The sequence below is a fragment of the Triticum urartu genome, chromosome 3A, assembly GCF_056163025.1.
Source record: "Triticum urartu cultivar PI428250 chromosome 3A, HENAU_Tu73, whole genome shotgun sequence".
Taxonomy (NCBI): Eukaryota; Viridiplantae; Streptophyta; class Magnoliopsida; order Poales; family Poaceae; genus Triticum; species Triticum urartu.
The window spans coordinates 514827076-514844078 of NC_141875.1; the positions used below are offsets into that span (position 1 = coordinate 514827076).

Here is a 17003-nt window from a genome sequence, read left to right on the forward strand (position 1 = left end):
AGAAGGTTCGGAGCGACAATGGAACGGAGTTCAAGAACGCAAATGTGGACACCTTTCTTGACGAAGAAGGGATTTCACACGAGTTCTCGGCTACATACACACCTCAACAAAATGGAGTTGTTGAAAGGAAGAATCGGACTCTTATCGAGATGGCAAGAATGATGCTTGATGAGTACAAAACGCCAAAGCACTTTTGGGCGGAAGCGGTTGAGACAGCTTGTCATGCAACAAATCTCTTGTATCTTCACAAGCTACTCGGCAAGACGGCATACGAACTCCTCACTGGTAACAAACCCCAAGTTGGATACTTTCGAGTATTCGGCTCAAAGTGCTACATTCTTGATAAGCATCGTCATTCTAAATTTGCTCCTAAATCTCATGAAGGTTTCCTACTTGGTTATGGCTCAAACTCTCACACTTACCGTGTCTACAACAATTTCACCTGAAAGGTTGAAGAGGCGGTAGATGTGAAGTTTGATGAATCTAACGGCTCGCAAGTAGAGCAATTGCCAATTGATGTAGGAGACAAAGACCCTTCGGAAGCAATTCAAGACTTGTCCATTGGCAAGATTCGTCCAACGGAAGTGAAGGAGAGTACCTCGTCCGTCCAAGTGGAAGCTTCTACCTCATGACAAGGTGAACCAAGAGTTGATATGGAAGCATCCACAAGTGGGACACGCCAAGATGAAGAAAACGAGGAAGTGCACCAAGATGAACATCAACAACCTCCTTCTCCACCACGACAAGAGAACGACAACGTCAACAATGAAGAAGGCCAAGAAGAAGCACAAGATGAAGAGGATGTTCCACCCTGACCCAAGCAAAAGCTTTCACGAGTTCGAGCAAGAATTGCTAAGGATCATCCCATCGAGCAAATCTACAATGAGATCCAAACCGGGAGAATCACTCGCTGTAAAACTCGTTTAGCTAACTTTTGTGAACATCACTCATTCATCTCTAGCATTGAACCTATGAAGGTTGAAGAAGCATTGGAGGATCCGGACTGGATAAACGCTATGCATGAAGAGCTACACAACTTTGAGAGAAATCAAGTGTGGACATTGGTCGAGAAGCCCGACAACAACCACAACATCATTGGTACCAAATGGGTGTTTTGCAACAAGCAAGATGAAGATGGACAAGTGGTTCGCAACAAAGCACGTCTCGTCGCCCAAGGCTACACACAAGTTGAAGGTATGGACTATGGTGAGACATATGCTCCTGTTGCTAGACTTGAGTCCATTCGCATCTTACTTGCTTATGCTAATCACCATGATATCACCTTGTACCAAATGGACATTAAAAGTGCTTTTCTAAATGGCGAAATTGAGGAAGAATTTTATGTTAAGCAACCTCCCGGCTTCGTCAATCCTAAGAAACCTAATCATGTTTACAAACTTCACAAAGCCCTTTATGGTCTTAAACAAGCTCCTAGAGCATGGTATAAATGCTTGACCAAGTTCCTTATTGAAAAAGGCTTTGAAATTGGTAAAATTGATTCTACTCTTTTTACTAAAAGGGTTAATGGAGAACTATTTGTGTGCCAAATTTATGTTGATGATATCATGTTTGGTTCAACTAACCCTCATTTTAGTGAGAAGTTTGGAAAGCTAATGTCGGAGAAGTTTGAGATGTCTATGATGAGTGAACTCAAATTCTTTCTCGGTTTGCAAATCAAGTAAACTAAGGAAGGTACCTTTGTCTCTCAGACGAAGTACACCAATGACTTATTCAAGAAGTTCAATATGCAAGAATGCAAAGGTATGACTACACCCATGCCTACTAGTGGACATCTTGATTTGACCAAAGATGGTGAACCGGTTGATCAAAAGGTTTATCGCTCTATGATTGGTTCATTGTTATATCTATGTGCCTCTCGTCCCGATATTATGCTAAGTGTGTGCATGTGTGCATGATATCAAGCTACTCCTAAAGAGTGTCATCTTAAGGCTGTGAAAAGGATAGTGAGATACCTAATCCATACACCAAATTTTGGCATTTGGTATCCTAAGAGGTCCTGTTTTGATCTTGTTGGATACTCCGATTCGGACTATGCCAGAGACAAGCTTGATAGAAAATCCACTTCGGGTACTTGTCAATTCCTTGGTAGATCTCTTGTGTCTTGGTCTTCCAAGAAGCAAAACTCGGTATCCTTATCCACCGCCGAAGCGGAATACATTGCCGCTGGTTCATGTTGCGCTCAATTACTTTGGATGACCCAAACTCTTAAAGATTATGGGATATATGTGAAACATGTTCCATTGCTATGTGACAATGAAAGTGCTATTAAGATTGCTCACAATTCCGTGCAACATTCCCGAACTAAGCATATTGAAGTTCGTCATCATTTCATTCGAGATCATGTTGCAAAAGGGGACATTAACCTTAAGCATGTTCGCACCGATAAGCAATTGGCAGATATCTTCACTAAACCGCTTGATGAGAAAGTGTTTTGCAGGTTGAGAGGTGAATTGAACATCATTGATGCTTCAAACTTGGAGTAGGAACTCCATTTGATACATGCGGGGCATGAGTCTATGACTAATCCTCGATATTTCTCTTATGATGCTATTCATATGTCTTGGATATATTTGTACCTTGCATGTTATCTAACCCGTGTAGGTACTTGGTTGAATCTAAATCTATGAGATTGCAACTCACTCACATCTTGAGCAATCTCTACATCACCAAGTCTCTACACAATGGTGGTTGAAGACAAGGAAGCACGAAACCATTCAAACATATCCTTTGGCAAATTCTATGTTGAGTCTCATGATTGTCAATTTGGATACACAAGTCCTCTTCCTTGCAAAGCTACCCATGTAGGTAGATGAACTCAAACTCCAAGTGGTGCTCCCAACCCTTGATGAACTACATCAACCTTGATCAACCCACACAAGTTCAACTACATGAGCAAGATCAACACCACCACCCAAGGTATGTTATTCCGTCTTAGAGAAGTTTTACTCCAAGTCATGAGTCAAAGCAACTCGACAAGATGTGAATAAATCAAAAGGCTTAAACGAAAAATGGTAACCCCATCTTGAGCTTAAATAATGAGTATGACCTATGATCAAGTGCTCTCACTTGACTCCTAAGTCAATATACTCTAACATAGGTGACTTTGTCACCGACCATTTCTAGATGAAGTTCTCTAGTGTTTCTCCGTGCTTTTGCATTTGCATATTTGTTTCCCCTTTCACTTCATCTAGAACTTTTAGTTTCTTTTCTTTCCTTTTTTGTTCTGCATTTTCTGCATCCAATTCATTGCAAATCTTTCAGTTAATTCCTTGCATATCCTTGTGAGATCTTACTTGTCTAGTGAGCTGAGGTGACAAGTGGTTTCACTCTGATGAACTCGGTCACACCGGTTTGTTCTTTTCGGCCCAACCGAAATCTTTCGGTGCAACCGAAGCCCACAACTCGAAGTCACTAATTCCATCACAGGAAAACCAACTTGCCACTTATTCCTGATTTCTATTTGCTCCAGCTCCACTCAATGATTCTTGTCCTCTACTAGCATCATATTAGACATGCTGCTTTGCTCTGTGACTCAAGGACCAACCCATTTGTATCACATGTCCAGAAGAGCCCTTCTTGGAAATTGATGTCAAAGGGGGGAGAGAGATCACATCAAAGCTTAATCCTTCCTATAGGGGGAGAAAGAGAGAATACTCAGGGGGAGAGAGTTTCTCAACTAGGAGAAAGTAATATCATCAAAGACCCCAGATGCTTGGTGTTCAAGAGGAGAGATGTCACATGTCTTTAAGAGGGGAAAGACATGTTTGGTTGGGGAAAGACATGTTTGGTTGCTTGCTTTAGCTCAAGCTCTGTTGTTTCCTTTTTGTTGCTCTGATTTTCTGTTCCCTATCTTCTCCCAATATCCCATGCAGATTCAGGGGGAGCAAGACATCTAAGGGAAGGAAACCTCTGATTTTATCGCATATCTTTACCTTTGGGGACATGTCTATATCCAATGTGGTACTTAGTACTCACTCTACATGTCATCCCAGTCTTGGTTCTCTTGTGGTTTCTCTTGTTCTGCTCTGGTCAGTAGGTGTATCTGTGTTATTTAACCTTGTTTGTGCAGGTTCATCCCATCCTAAGCCAACTCAAGACCACAAGGTAAGTATATGCATCACAGTCATGTGAATGAGAAGTTCTTGCTGATGTACATACTGTTTGCAAGAAGGACACATGAGCATGAAGGTACATTTCTCACATTCACATCATTTGCTCTGATGCATATAGCCAAGATACATGTAACACATTGCTTACTCTGTCATGTTTACGCATTCACATGCTCCTATATTCAATATTCACATGATTGCATACATGTAGGGGGAGCCTATGCATGTTACATGTCTTTCCAAAGCTTTACTTGCTATTCTCTATATCTTTGTCTAAAGCTTTGATGTATGTTGTCATCAATTACCAAAAAGGGGGAGATTGAAAGCACAAGTGCTCCCTGGGTGGTTTTGGTAATTAATGTCAACATATCTCTTGTTGGACTAACACTTTTACCTAGTATGTTTCAGATAAGTTCAATAATGGAGTGGCATGGACTAGAGGATGTGGAACCCCTTCAAGATGCTAAGGACAAGGATTGGCTCAAGCTTCAAGATCAAGACTCTACATTTTCTATTTTAGTGATCCAAGATCACATTGAGTCTATAGGAAAAGCCAATACTATCAAGAGGGGATGAGGTGTTGCTTAATGGCTTGCTTGCTCAAAGTGCTTAGTGATATGCTCCAAAACCCTCAACTACCTTCCCACATCCACATATGACCTAAACCAAAAGTCAAACTCGGCCCCACCGATTCTTTCTATCCGGAGCCACCAAGTTCAGTTAACATAGCCATTGCCAGAAATCCTAATCAGTTCGGTCTCACCGATGGGATCTCGGTCTCACCGAGATGGGCTTGCAAACTCTCTGTTACCTGTTGCAATATTTTCGGTCCCACCGAGTTTGCTTGGCCAACTCTCTGTTTCGCTTATTACCCAAATCGGTCCCACCGAGTTTGAGTAATCGGTCAAACCGAGTTTTGGTTCTACCCTAACCCTAGCACATCGGTTCCACCGAGTTGAACTAGTTGGTCCCACCAAAAACCCTAACGGTCACTAGGTTTACTAAATCGGTCCGACCGAGTTTTTCCCTTCGGTCTTACCGAGATTGGTAAATTGAGTGTAACGGTTAGATTTTGTGTGGAGGCTATATATACCCCTCCACCCACTCTTCATTCGTGGAGAGAGCCATCAGAACATACCTACACTTCCAATACACATTTTCTGAGAGAGAACCACCTACACTTGTGTTGAGGTCAAGATATTCCATTCCAATCATATGAATCTTGATCTCTAGCCTTCCCCAAGTTGCTTTCCACTCAAATCTTCTTTCCACCAAATCCAAATCCTGTGAGAGAGAGTTGAGTGTTGGGGAGACTATCATTTGAAGCACAAGAGCAAGGAGTTCATCATCAACACACCATTTGTTACTTCTTGGAGAGTGGTGTCTCCTAGATTGGCTAGGTGTCACTTGGGAGCCTCCAACAAGATTGTGGAGTTGAACCAAGGAGTTTGTAAGGGCAAGGAGATCGCCTACTTCGTGAAGATCTACCGCTAGTGAGGCAAGTCCTTCGTGGGCGACGGCCGTGATGGAATAGACAAGGTTGCTTCTTCGTGGACCCTTCATGGGTGGAGCCCTCCGTGGACTCGCGCAACTGTTACCCTCCGTGGGTTGAAGTCTCCATCAACGTGGATGTACGATAGCACCACCTATCGGAACCACGAAAAAAACGTCCGTGTCTCCAATTGCGTTTGAATATTCCAAACCCTTCTCTTTACATTCTTTGCAAGTTGCATGCTTTACTTTCCGCTGCTCATATACTCATTGCATGCTTGCTTGATATGTATTGTGTTTGTTAAACTTGTGCTTAAACTCCACTTAAACTTAAGAATATTAAAAATTGCAACTTTTGGCACTTAGTGTCTAATCACCCCCTCTAGACACTTCTTCTCGATCCTTTCACACTCCGTACTTGACCTTTGGCTTTGCCTCGAAGCCAAGCCCGAGCGCGCCTTGGGCCCGGGAGCTACTGTCGGCGTTCTGGGAACGGGGGTCCCCAGACTTGCCTACCTGCGGCCCATGGCGTGGCACTGTGAGTGGGCCCGTACGACCCATCTTCACCAACAAGCATCCAAGACCCTCGTGAGGGGCCAAGCCTCGTGAGGCGGACGACACAAGGCCTCCTCAGGAGCGGCCTCACCAGGCTGGCTCGCAAGGGGCCGAGAGTTCAAGGCAAGGCAAACCTCGCGAGGTTCCAGTGACGTGAGCCATGACGACCAAGGCTAGGCGGGTGCCATGCGGGCGCCAGTGCGCACAGTGTCCTTGTTTCCTCTTTGGTGCTAAGGAGGCAAGCGCAGGCGCGGAGTACCGAGGCGTCAAGCAACAGTTTCCATATCAGTGCAACGAGACCAAGACCAGCAGGCACCGTGGAGCCCAAGACGGTATCACCACTATAGCCTTTTGTCAGGATAAGCTGTACTAGCTGTCCCCTTTCAAATTGGCCGTTGTTGGCTCCCTTCCCGTTCAATACTTGGGGAGAGGACCAGGGCCACGATAAATAGGACTAGCCACCACCGTGACTAGGAGGTCGAGAGAGAGGGGAGAGAGAGCCAAGAGGAAGAGACCAGAGCAACCTCAAGCTCACCAAGCACAAGAAGACCTCTCCTCAGGAGGCTGTTCTTCCCCTTGTACTGTTCATCCTAAGCCCAAGAGGCAATCCACCACCACCACACTGGAGTAGGGTATTGCACCACAACGGTGGCCCGAACCAGTATAAATCTTGTGTCTCTTATGTTGCGAATTCGTAGAGTTAGTCCCTAAGATCTTAGAAAGCTAGGGCGTGGATCGGTAGGGGGAGATCTTCGCGCGCACCCTAGTGTTCAAACCTTGAGGGTTTTGCCGGAACTCATGATCCGACACATACACTCTACCAAACACCCAAAAGTGGGTCGCGAAGGGAATTCTTGGGATCATGCACCCTTCATGCACCCTACCGAACACACCGGGCATGTGTTTGGTTCATTGCTACACTTGTGGCTTGCCACACTTTTGTAGCTACATGGTCCACATGTCGTAGACTCAACTTCTTGCCAAATCTTACCACACTTGTGGTGGCCATTTTGTTAGCCACATTTTTTTTGTGGAAGACACACTTTGCCTAAGCTTAGTTGTGGCAAAGTTAGTCATGAATGAAGTTCAACCATGGAGTCTTCTAGATTCTACATGTGGCAGAATCTGGTGGAATGTAGATGATATCCAACTGCCAGTAGTGCTCTGATTTTCCATCTTTGTACCGTCGGATTGGCTTCATCCAACGACCAACTTTCAAAGTTATTCACACACTATATAGGGGGTATAGATATAGATGTGCCGCCCCGTTGCAATGGAACCAAAGTATATCTATTTAGTGGTGTGCACTCTAAACACATTATCTATTTATTTTTCTCTAACCTTTCGTAGCCATGCAACCAAGCCACATAAGCTTCATGGGTGTCCCCACATCATATTATTCATACTACGTTGACTAAAAGAAGATAAATCACCCAAAATAAGATCTTCCCGTTTTTTGTTCCTACGATGCTGTGTCGTGCACGTACCTACTAGTTGTATAGTGGTAGTACTAGTTGTATAATACAAACTTGGTACTAGTAGGAGTAGAGTAGTACGGAATGCTCCTACTCTATCAACGAGCCCCATCTGACACCAAATTTCTTGGCTTCCGTGCTACAGCTAGATCTTCCCCATGTTTCTGTTTTCCAACCCGGCGGCGGGCGGGGTGCGGTTTGCCAATAGTCGGTTTGCTCAACGGCGGTCCCACATGAACGCGGCAGGCCTTTTCTTTTTACTAGCAACTAGCGGGTCCACCCAACCAATTGCGCGGCTAGAGTTGATTTTTTAATAAACAATATGTTTTTGCTATTTTTCTTAGTAGTCTCTTAGCCAACAGAGACTTTGTTATTTCTCAGTCAATGTTATGTCACTTGATTAAGACTTAGTTAAGTCTTAGTCGAGGGACACCGTTAATCATATCGACTTGCATTTATCATTTTTTGACATCGTACAAAAGTTTATAATTATTGTCAGTTAAACACCTCCATATGCATTGTCCTCTTCATACAATTCTTTGGGTTTAAGTTACCTTTGTCTATTATTTTAGTTCTCTAAGCATTTATTTGTCTATTTTTACAATATGGTCCTAATCCATTCCTGAATACTGGATTGTGTAGGTTTTTGCACGAAAAATCCTAGATTTAATTTTCTGAAAAATATATTATGTGCTAACTCCATCCCTAAATATATAAGACGTTTTCATGTTCAACACAAAGTTAGTGGCAAAGGGCATCTTCAAATGAGACGCTCAAAGCTCTGATATATATCCCGATTATAGTGTCTGGACCGTTCATGTCAACTTTAATTTGTTAGTTAATAGGGACCTCATCAGTCCGCGAAGTGGTCTGGATGTCTATTTTTCGACAAATCGGAGACAAACGTGTGGATCTATACGACATCTGGGCATACATTTGACCAACAAAAAGCCACCACGTGGTCCTCCTCTCTTTTCTCTCTCCAGATATGCATGGTTCTCTTTTAATTTTTGAAAAAAATTATGACTCTCTCCCGCATCATATCTACTGCCCACGTTACAATATAAAATCAGACATATACCCGAGCCATTGAGATGCCCTAATAGCCAATTGCGTTAGAGATGAAAATCTAGTTTAGGATTGAATAAATGAAATAGTTAAAATTCTTATATATGTTTACCGTCGGAAACAGAAAAAACCCCAGTGCTAGAAGTGTTTCGAGCGGGCGCTTATAAGTCGTCCGATGCAATCATCAGAGAGAAGCGCTTGACAGATAGAATAGGGGGAAGTGGTAGGAAGCGACACACTTTTTCTTAATCTATTTTTCATCTCATTGAAAAATCTATTTTGCATCTATACGGCTGTAGTACTATTCATCCCTTTCCCCATTCTTATTCTCCTCCCATTCCTTTTTCTCTGTTCATGTCCTAATTGTTACTCCCTTCTCTGTTCATCTATTTTGGTACGGAGGGAGTAGATCCTGCCAACAAAAGAGGAAGATAAGAGAAGTGGGATTTGGAGCGGAGTGCGGTGGCTGCAGGCTCCCGACGGCGGCAGGTCGTCCAGCTCGACCACACGTTCCTGCTGCTCACCGCCGTCGTTGATTGGATGGCCATGGAGTTGGGTCCACTTGAACCTGAGCGGTGGCACTCCTCCAGGTAATCGCTCCTCTTCCTCTCCTTCTCCTTCCATCCCAGATCTTGGTCTCCTAACCTCCAGCAATGGCATGGATTCTTTATGGCGATTTGCTATGGCTATGAGAAGGAGATGCTTATGGTCTCCTGACCTTTCTCCGGTGTAGAAATTTTCTGTTGGAGAGAAGGATTTTGCGCCCCCAAGCAGCAAGGCTGCGAGGCAAAGCGGTCCCCGGGGAGGCCACTGAATAAAATGAGAGTTTTGTTTCCCTGAGTGGCATTGCTCTCTTGTTCGTGGCACTGGCCGAGAGTTGTGGCGTCGGGTTGGAAGCTCATGTTCTTCATAGTGTTCTAGTATATAACTTATAGATATGTGACTTGCCATTGGTGTGCCTTGCGTTGTTTTAGGGAATTTAACCTCTATTTTTTTAGTTGACATTCTACCCAACTTTGATTGTTGTCTCTTCAACACGTCCGTACTAATTATACGAATTTTCCTATAGCAAAAAGTGTTCAATATTTGTTGGATAAAAGGTGTATTATTTCTATTTATTGTTACCATATATTAGCAAGTTATATTAATAAAGGTGTACCTAAGACAAATGAAGAAGGCTTGCATGTATTAACTGAATTTGGCTCATATGTGTTAATTGTTATGCAATAGATTTTAGTTTTTTTCACATGTGTTGTAGAAGATGCCTATAACACTGAAGATTTTCTCATTGCTCTCTTCAACTGAAAAGGCTGTAGGATAGAAGGGTTGTTTCCAAGAACATAAAACTCACAAAAGTGCATGTATGAATGTATTTTGAATGATTACAATTTGACATGCATCTCATAGTACTGACTTTTGACCCTTATCTAATAATTGTCCCCCTTAGACTAATCCATGTCAAGCATTATTTCTCTATCTCAGTGAACATAAATGGTTGGCGTGGTGCTTCTCAGATCCTCCCATCCAATAAGTTTAGCAATTTTTACATACCACTGTTATTAGTGCAGAATACATATAATATGAAAGTTCTCATTCAAATTAGCAAATATGCTTACCAGGTGTTATGATTTCTAGATATGTACCACAATTTTCTCAGTAAGACTTTCCACTTTCCTTTTGTAGTTAGTTTGTGTCAATCAGAATTGGAAAACAAAAGCATAAAAAAATCACCCAAAAACTTAAAAGTTAGCATCCCGAAGAAGTTGATAGACTAATAATTCAGATATGATGATTCTATTATAACTGATATGACTCCATTGTTAGAAAAGCACTACAGGTCTGAGAGTCTCGTTTTCCTCAAGAACTGGTGATATCATATCATAGAAGAAGTTTGATCCATCGCCTGACTTGTCTGATTTTTATGCCTCATTCCAGTAAGTTCTTGTAATGCTCTCCTTCTGTAAAATATTTCTACGCTCCTTGTTTATTGCTATCCATCTCAATCATTTTTGGTATACTTTCTTCTCTTCCATATGTGGAGTTAGTCAAGTAAAATTGTTATGTTATATTGGTGTAAACATGAGTCACAATTCATTTGGATAAATAATAGAAGATATTTAGATTTATTTAGTACGACTCGAAATCTTGATCAATCGGTATATAGATTTTACCATAAATGATTTATTTTGTCTTTACTGTTTATTAAGGCTCAAATATATCCGGTGTTCAGATAGGTTGACGCTTGTTTTTTTGTACTGTGCCTCATATCAATGTCTATTTTTCTGCCCGTTAAGTCTAAGTCCAACATGTCTGTCCGTCAGAATTAGATGCAAGTGCATGCATGTACACATGGGATGTGTTTGGCGGCTAGACTTTTTAATATATTTCCCAGTAAATTGAACGATTAAGGCGTGCCTTTTGTTTTTCTTCGAAGGACCTACCAACGTTTTCTAAAGTGTGTAGATGATCTGATTTTGTACTCCTAGTAGATTGAATTACTTAGGTGTATCTTTTTTCTCTCTCAAAAGGACATGCCCATGTTTTCCTAATTTGTATGGGGGGACCTAGCTTTGTACGTGCCCATACTGAAATATGTCTGTATGTGAATGACTATTTCCTAGTAGATTGAATTACTTAGGCTTGTACATCAATTACTTAGAACTTTTTCGTGCCTGTTTCTTTTTTAGCTGTGTAGATCTGTATATATTCTTCTAGCGCTAGTTGGCTTTAGGCACAACCCTATTAAATCAATCACAAATCTATTAGATTTGTTTGTAACATCATTGGACTTACTGTATGAATTTCTGCAATAATTAAATTCTCATTTGAAAAATAAGCAAACATTCCAAATAGTCTAGTTCTGGTTTCATGACCCCTAAAGGGGCTGAGCTGAAAAAGTGTTAATCTTAGCCGCAATGGTGGAAGTCCAATTAAAATTTCAGTAATGGACATGCATTATGCACTTGCTCTGTTATTAGAAGCAGTCTTGTGGTAGTATGAAGTTTGTAAAATCCTTTTTGTTATTCTTGATTCCTTTTTTTGCGGGGATTGTTATTCTTGATTCCACATGCTTCATTTGGGTGAATAATCCAATGTCATGCAAATTTGCATATTAATTTCTTCACGGCTAGAAATATTAATTAGATTATTTAAAAGTGTAGAGTATAGACATACCTGAGCATTGCTTAACTTTATCTCCCTGTTTTGTATCGTGTCCTTGGTGGCAAACTCAGAATTGTAATCTAGACAACATTCTAATGGTCCTTTCACCTTCTGTACCTATACATTGTATGAAGAAATAAATTAATTTCATTTCTCAATGGGCGATACTTTGTGGATTCCACAAACCTAAAAGTATTATATGCATCCCCGTAAAAAAGTGTTATATGCATAAATAGAATTATTATTTTCTTTCTTTATTATAAGTGTATCAAATTCCTCCAGATAATAGCATGATGCTTTTAATGTTGATAGTAACATGAACCGTTTTGCCATGTGAATGCAAACAAAATATAATTAGCATTTGCTTGTTTTAAATTGTTGATCTGTTGTATGATTGAGGTAATCCCACATTCTTTGTACTTTTACTTGAATGTTCTAGTTTGTCCTGTTGTTGGTAAGTGCTAAGCTTCTTCAACACCATAGTTTTTTGGCTATGAAAAGATTCTGCAATTTTTAGTCAGCTATCTATGCAGCTTTTATTCTGAAAACTGAATTAATTAATTCATAATATTTACGAACCTGATTCAGGTGAGAGGCAACTCAGAAGACCTGTCCTGACTTCATCGGGCATTGAGATGCAGTCACATCAGAGTTTTGGCATTTTTTGTCTTCAATTTTGTTGTGGTGCTTTAGTCGGATAGCAGATTTGTTCTGTAGTCTTCGATTCTGTTGGTGATTCTCTTGCCGGGTAGCAGATTCTGGAAGACAACCTGATTCAGGTGAGAGGCAACTCAGAAGACCTGTCCTGACTTCATCGGGCATTGAGATGCAGTCACATCGGAGTTTTGGCATTTTTTGGCTTCAATTTTGTTGTGGTGCTTTAGTCAGATAGCAGATTTGTTCTGTAGTCTTCGATTCTGTTGGTGATTCTCTTGCCGGGTAGCAGATTCTGGAAGACAACCTGATTCAGGTGAGAGGCAACTCAGAAGACCTGTCCTGACATCATCGGGCATTGAGATGCAGTCACATCGGAGTTTTGGCATTTTTTGTCTTCAATTTTGTTGTGGTGCTTTAGTCAGATAGCAGATTTGTTCTGTGGTCTTCGATTCTGATGGTGATGCTCTTGCCGGGTAGCAGATTCTGGAAGACTTCAATTTTCTCGATGGTGCTCTGATCGGGTAGCAGATTTAAAGACATTGATTTGTCCAGAATTGGTTGATTCAACTCTTGGGGTTGGATGTGGGGCTGGGTGCCTTTCTGATTCGTTGGCTTGGCCGATCCATGTAGAGTTTCTCTTTATCAAGACTTCATGTGGAATTTCCTTTCATGAAGACTCCATGTGGAGAGTCCGACTGTAGTTATCCTTGTTTTTTTCCCTTTCATGAAGAGTCCACGGCTGTAGTTACCCTTGTTTTCTTTTGGCATGCACGTGCCTAGTTTGGAATTAGATGCACGTGAGGTTATGTATCTTCTATGACGTGATTACGGTTGGACGACTCTAAATCTTAGGCGTATTTTTTCCGGACTATTCTTTTTTTTTCTTGACGTGTGCCATATGCATAGACGTAACAGCGTCTTGTCCAATAAGTTAGTAAATACATGTTGAGCATGTTACGCAAAATTTTTTAATCATAATATTAACATATGTGGATAAACGTGGTAGCTTATTTGTCTTCTGTTTTAAGTATATAATAGATAGATAGATGTGCTTGTGCTTTGCGACGGATCCAAAGTAGTAGAATAGTAGTACTTGTTCACAAACTTGAAAGAAATTATTCTTGTTTTGATATACTCTTAATATATTACTCCCTCCATTCTAAAATATTTGTCTTTTTAGAGATTTCAAATGGACTATCACATACGGGTTATATAGACATATTTTGAAGTGTAGATTCACTCATTTTACTCCGTATGTAGTCACTTATTGAAATCTCTAGAAGGACAAATATTTAGGAATAGAGGGAGTACTTTTCAAGATAATAAGGGGTTCTCTGCAAATTCGAGCAGAGAAGTTCGCTATTGTTGCAAAATGCCACAACTTACGTCACAGTCGTTAGATGCAGATCTAATGGTTAGAAACGGGGGATGGCAAACACACCACAATCACCAACTGAGTCTTTTATAGGAGTAGGAGTAGTGAAACATGTATAAATTGTAACATTTTGGTTCTGCTCCTTGGCATGATCGATAGATAGAAATAACGATTGGAAACGCTAGGGCGGGGCTATTTCCGCCAGATAAGCAGGGTACGTATTAGCTAGGTTGGCGCATTGTCGGTTTGGTCACACGCTGTCCGACATGTTCTAGTGTTTCTAGCAAGATGCATGCGCGTTGCACGAAGTTGATGGAAAAGGTAAGCACAACTTATAAATTGACGGATGAAGTACTAGTTATAGTGATGCATGTAATTAAGCAAAGGGATCGCACATGTCGGTATTGACTGGAATAAGAATGCAATAACACAATAAGAATTAAGGCCACGATGATGATGCGATCGCAGTGGTGGTTACAGAAGGCAAGAAGAAAGATGCATCCATCAATGTACGACCTCCTCCTCCTCAACTTAGTGCGCCGGGCCACCGACCGATGGCTAAGGAGCGACGGCTTTTGTGGCGAGGTCGAGGTGCTTCTCAGCAAAGGCATCCAAGGCTTCCAGCCGGTTGAGGAAGGCCAACATCATAGCGTCCTCACTGGCCTTGTAGATACCTATGTACACGAATTCTTGCAGGGCAAGGCGCCTCGCAGCGAGCGCGATGTAACATCCCAAATTTTCAATTTGAAATGTTATACATAGATCATCATTGCATATCATATTTTATTGCATTTTGATTGATCCTAGAAATTCCACGCAACTCAAGGACCTACGCAGAGAGTTGGGGATTTCGTTATTCTCATATTTGAGTTTTCTCAAATTTTGAAAATAGGATCATTTGATTTTATTTATTTTATCTTCAATTATTTCAATTATAAAAATATGAGAGAGGGAATAAAATGACTTTCCCAAAATAAAGAAATATTGAGGATTTAATAATAAAGATCAAATAAAATTTTATTTTGGAGTTTTTTGCTGTTTTATTTGAATTTAGGAAAAATGTGCATTTTACAAAATTGCATTTAGGCCCCAAATAAATGTTTACTTTGTCCGGCTTGATTTTAGAAGTCAGGGAAAATTTATTTCGGGATTTTTGGAGTCCGTTTAGTATTTCTTTTCTTTTTTTTTCTGCACATCAAAATTATTTTTAAAAAAAAGTCGACCGACTTAGGGCCGTACTCGGCCAGGACTTCTCAGGCCGGCCTTTAAAAGCCGCCGCCCGAGGCCCGTTCAACCCGCCCCACCCGAAAACCCTAACCCTAGCCGGATCCCGCCGCCGCCGCCCGCGCCGCCCCGCGCCGGAGCTCGCCGCCGCCGCCGCCGCCCGCGCCGCCTTGCCGGAGCCCGCCGCCGCCACCGTCGGTTTTCTACGGAAAACCGATCGGTTTTTCGTCAGAACTCGTGGTTTATTTTTTTTAGATTGGTTTTTTTTCGATTTAATTATTTAGAGGACGTTCGTCCGTACATTCATTTTAATGAATGGTTTTCGCTGTTTAGACACAGACAACGAACGTTCGTTCGTTAGCCTGTTATTTCTTTTTCTCGGATTTTCCACAATTATTTCTGATCGCGATTTCTGATCCGATTTTCGTTTTAGTATAACTTTTCGCTCGTTTATCGGAATCAGGCGATTCAAGTGCCTAGAGTTTTGTCTTGAAACCCTCTTTCCGTTTAACCAACTCAAACAAGTTTTTGCTTCTGTAAAATTTGACTTAGACCTAGATTAGTAAACGAAGCTTGTTTCTTTCGCCGTTTGCCTTTCGTCTCTTCATTTGTTTTGTTTCTTTTGCAACCGGAGTTTTTAAGTTGAACTTTCTAGTTAGATCTCTTATTTGAGTTTTATCTGTGCATTAGATGAGTACTTATTGTATGCTTGTTTGTTTGTTTACGTTAGAGTACCTGGAGTGCGCCGCTTGCTACTTCGAATCTGTAGGTTTCACGGATCATCAGCAAGGCAAGTAACACTTTGATCATACCTCTTACTACCTAGTTCTATTGCATTAGATCAATCCTCAAACATTGCATGATTAGGATCTAATTAAATTGTGGTTTTTGAGAAAGTAGATGAGGTAGTACCTATTACCTGTTTTATTATCAAACCCTTGGGAGTTACTTCTACGTTTGCTTATATTGCCATGCTATGCTAGTAGACATGGATTGGGTGAGTGTATCCATGACAGATGTGAGATTGTTAATTAATGGTTTATTTAAGGTGGAAACTTTAATACACATCTGGATGGATTGAGGCACCTGGGTATTCCAGCGATTGCATGTTTTCTTTATGGACCGCCACCCAGGCTCAAAGGGATCATGAGATTATTCATACTAAAAACTTCCGTGTGCAGCCATAAGCTACTATGGGCTCTAGCATAGTTGATTAAGTCGTGCGAACTCTTACAGTGGTAGACTAGAAGATGTAGGGGAAAGTAGGTGTAACGGTCTACCCGATCGTAAGTTGCTAGCGCTTTTGAAAGACTATGTCTCGGTCATCCGTTTCTCAAACACCATGTAGTGCGAGAATCCCAACGGAGGAGATCGAGTCTTGTGGGGAAAAGTGTGCAAACCTCTGTAGAGTGTAAAAACTAATCATGGTTAGCCGTGTCCCCGGTAATGGACAACTTGAGTATCTAGTTCTTGGATTATCATGTGAATCTCATCATGTTACTTTAATTAATTTTGTTGGGTTTTTTAATGATGATGCTTAATTGGGATTGAGAGGGTATCTACACTCTCAATGTTTAACAACTATCATGATAGTTAAATAAAATTTATTCCTTTGCAGTAGGGAAAATTGGCTTTACGCAAAACTGTAACCATAGAGCTTTCCACCAGCCATATATGCATGTAGTATAGCCTATTTCTGTTCATTACTCTCTATGTGTTACATTGCCAGCATATTCCATGTGCTGGCCCATTTTCGGGCTGCAACGTTCATGTTGCAGACTTTTCAGACGACGAGTAAGGTGCCTTTAGGTCGTGGTTCTATACTCAGTGATGCCGTTGGAGTTGATGGACTCACTTATCTTCCAA

The 17003-nt window shown here is 41.3% G+C and overlaps 1 long non-coding RNA gene across 2 annotated transcripts; it reads left to right on the forward strand.

Moving 5' to 3' along the window:
- Window positions 1-8630: 8630 nt before the first annotated feature.
- Window positions 8631-13355, forward strand: LOC125544804 (uncharacterized). Of its 2 annotated transcripts, XR_015619226.1 has the most exons (3): window positions 8904-9309; window positions 10544-10653; window positions 12470-13355. It is a non-coding gene; the product is annotated as an uncharacterized LOC125544804 (long non-coding RNA). The 2 variants fall into 2 exon arrangements; XR_007299710.2 differs by having other exon boundaries at window positions 8631-10653.
- Window positions 13356-17003: the final 3648 nt, after the last annotated feature.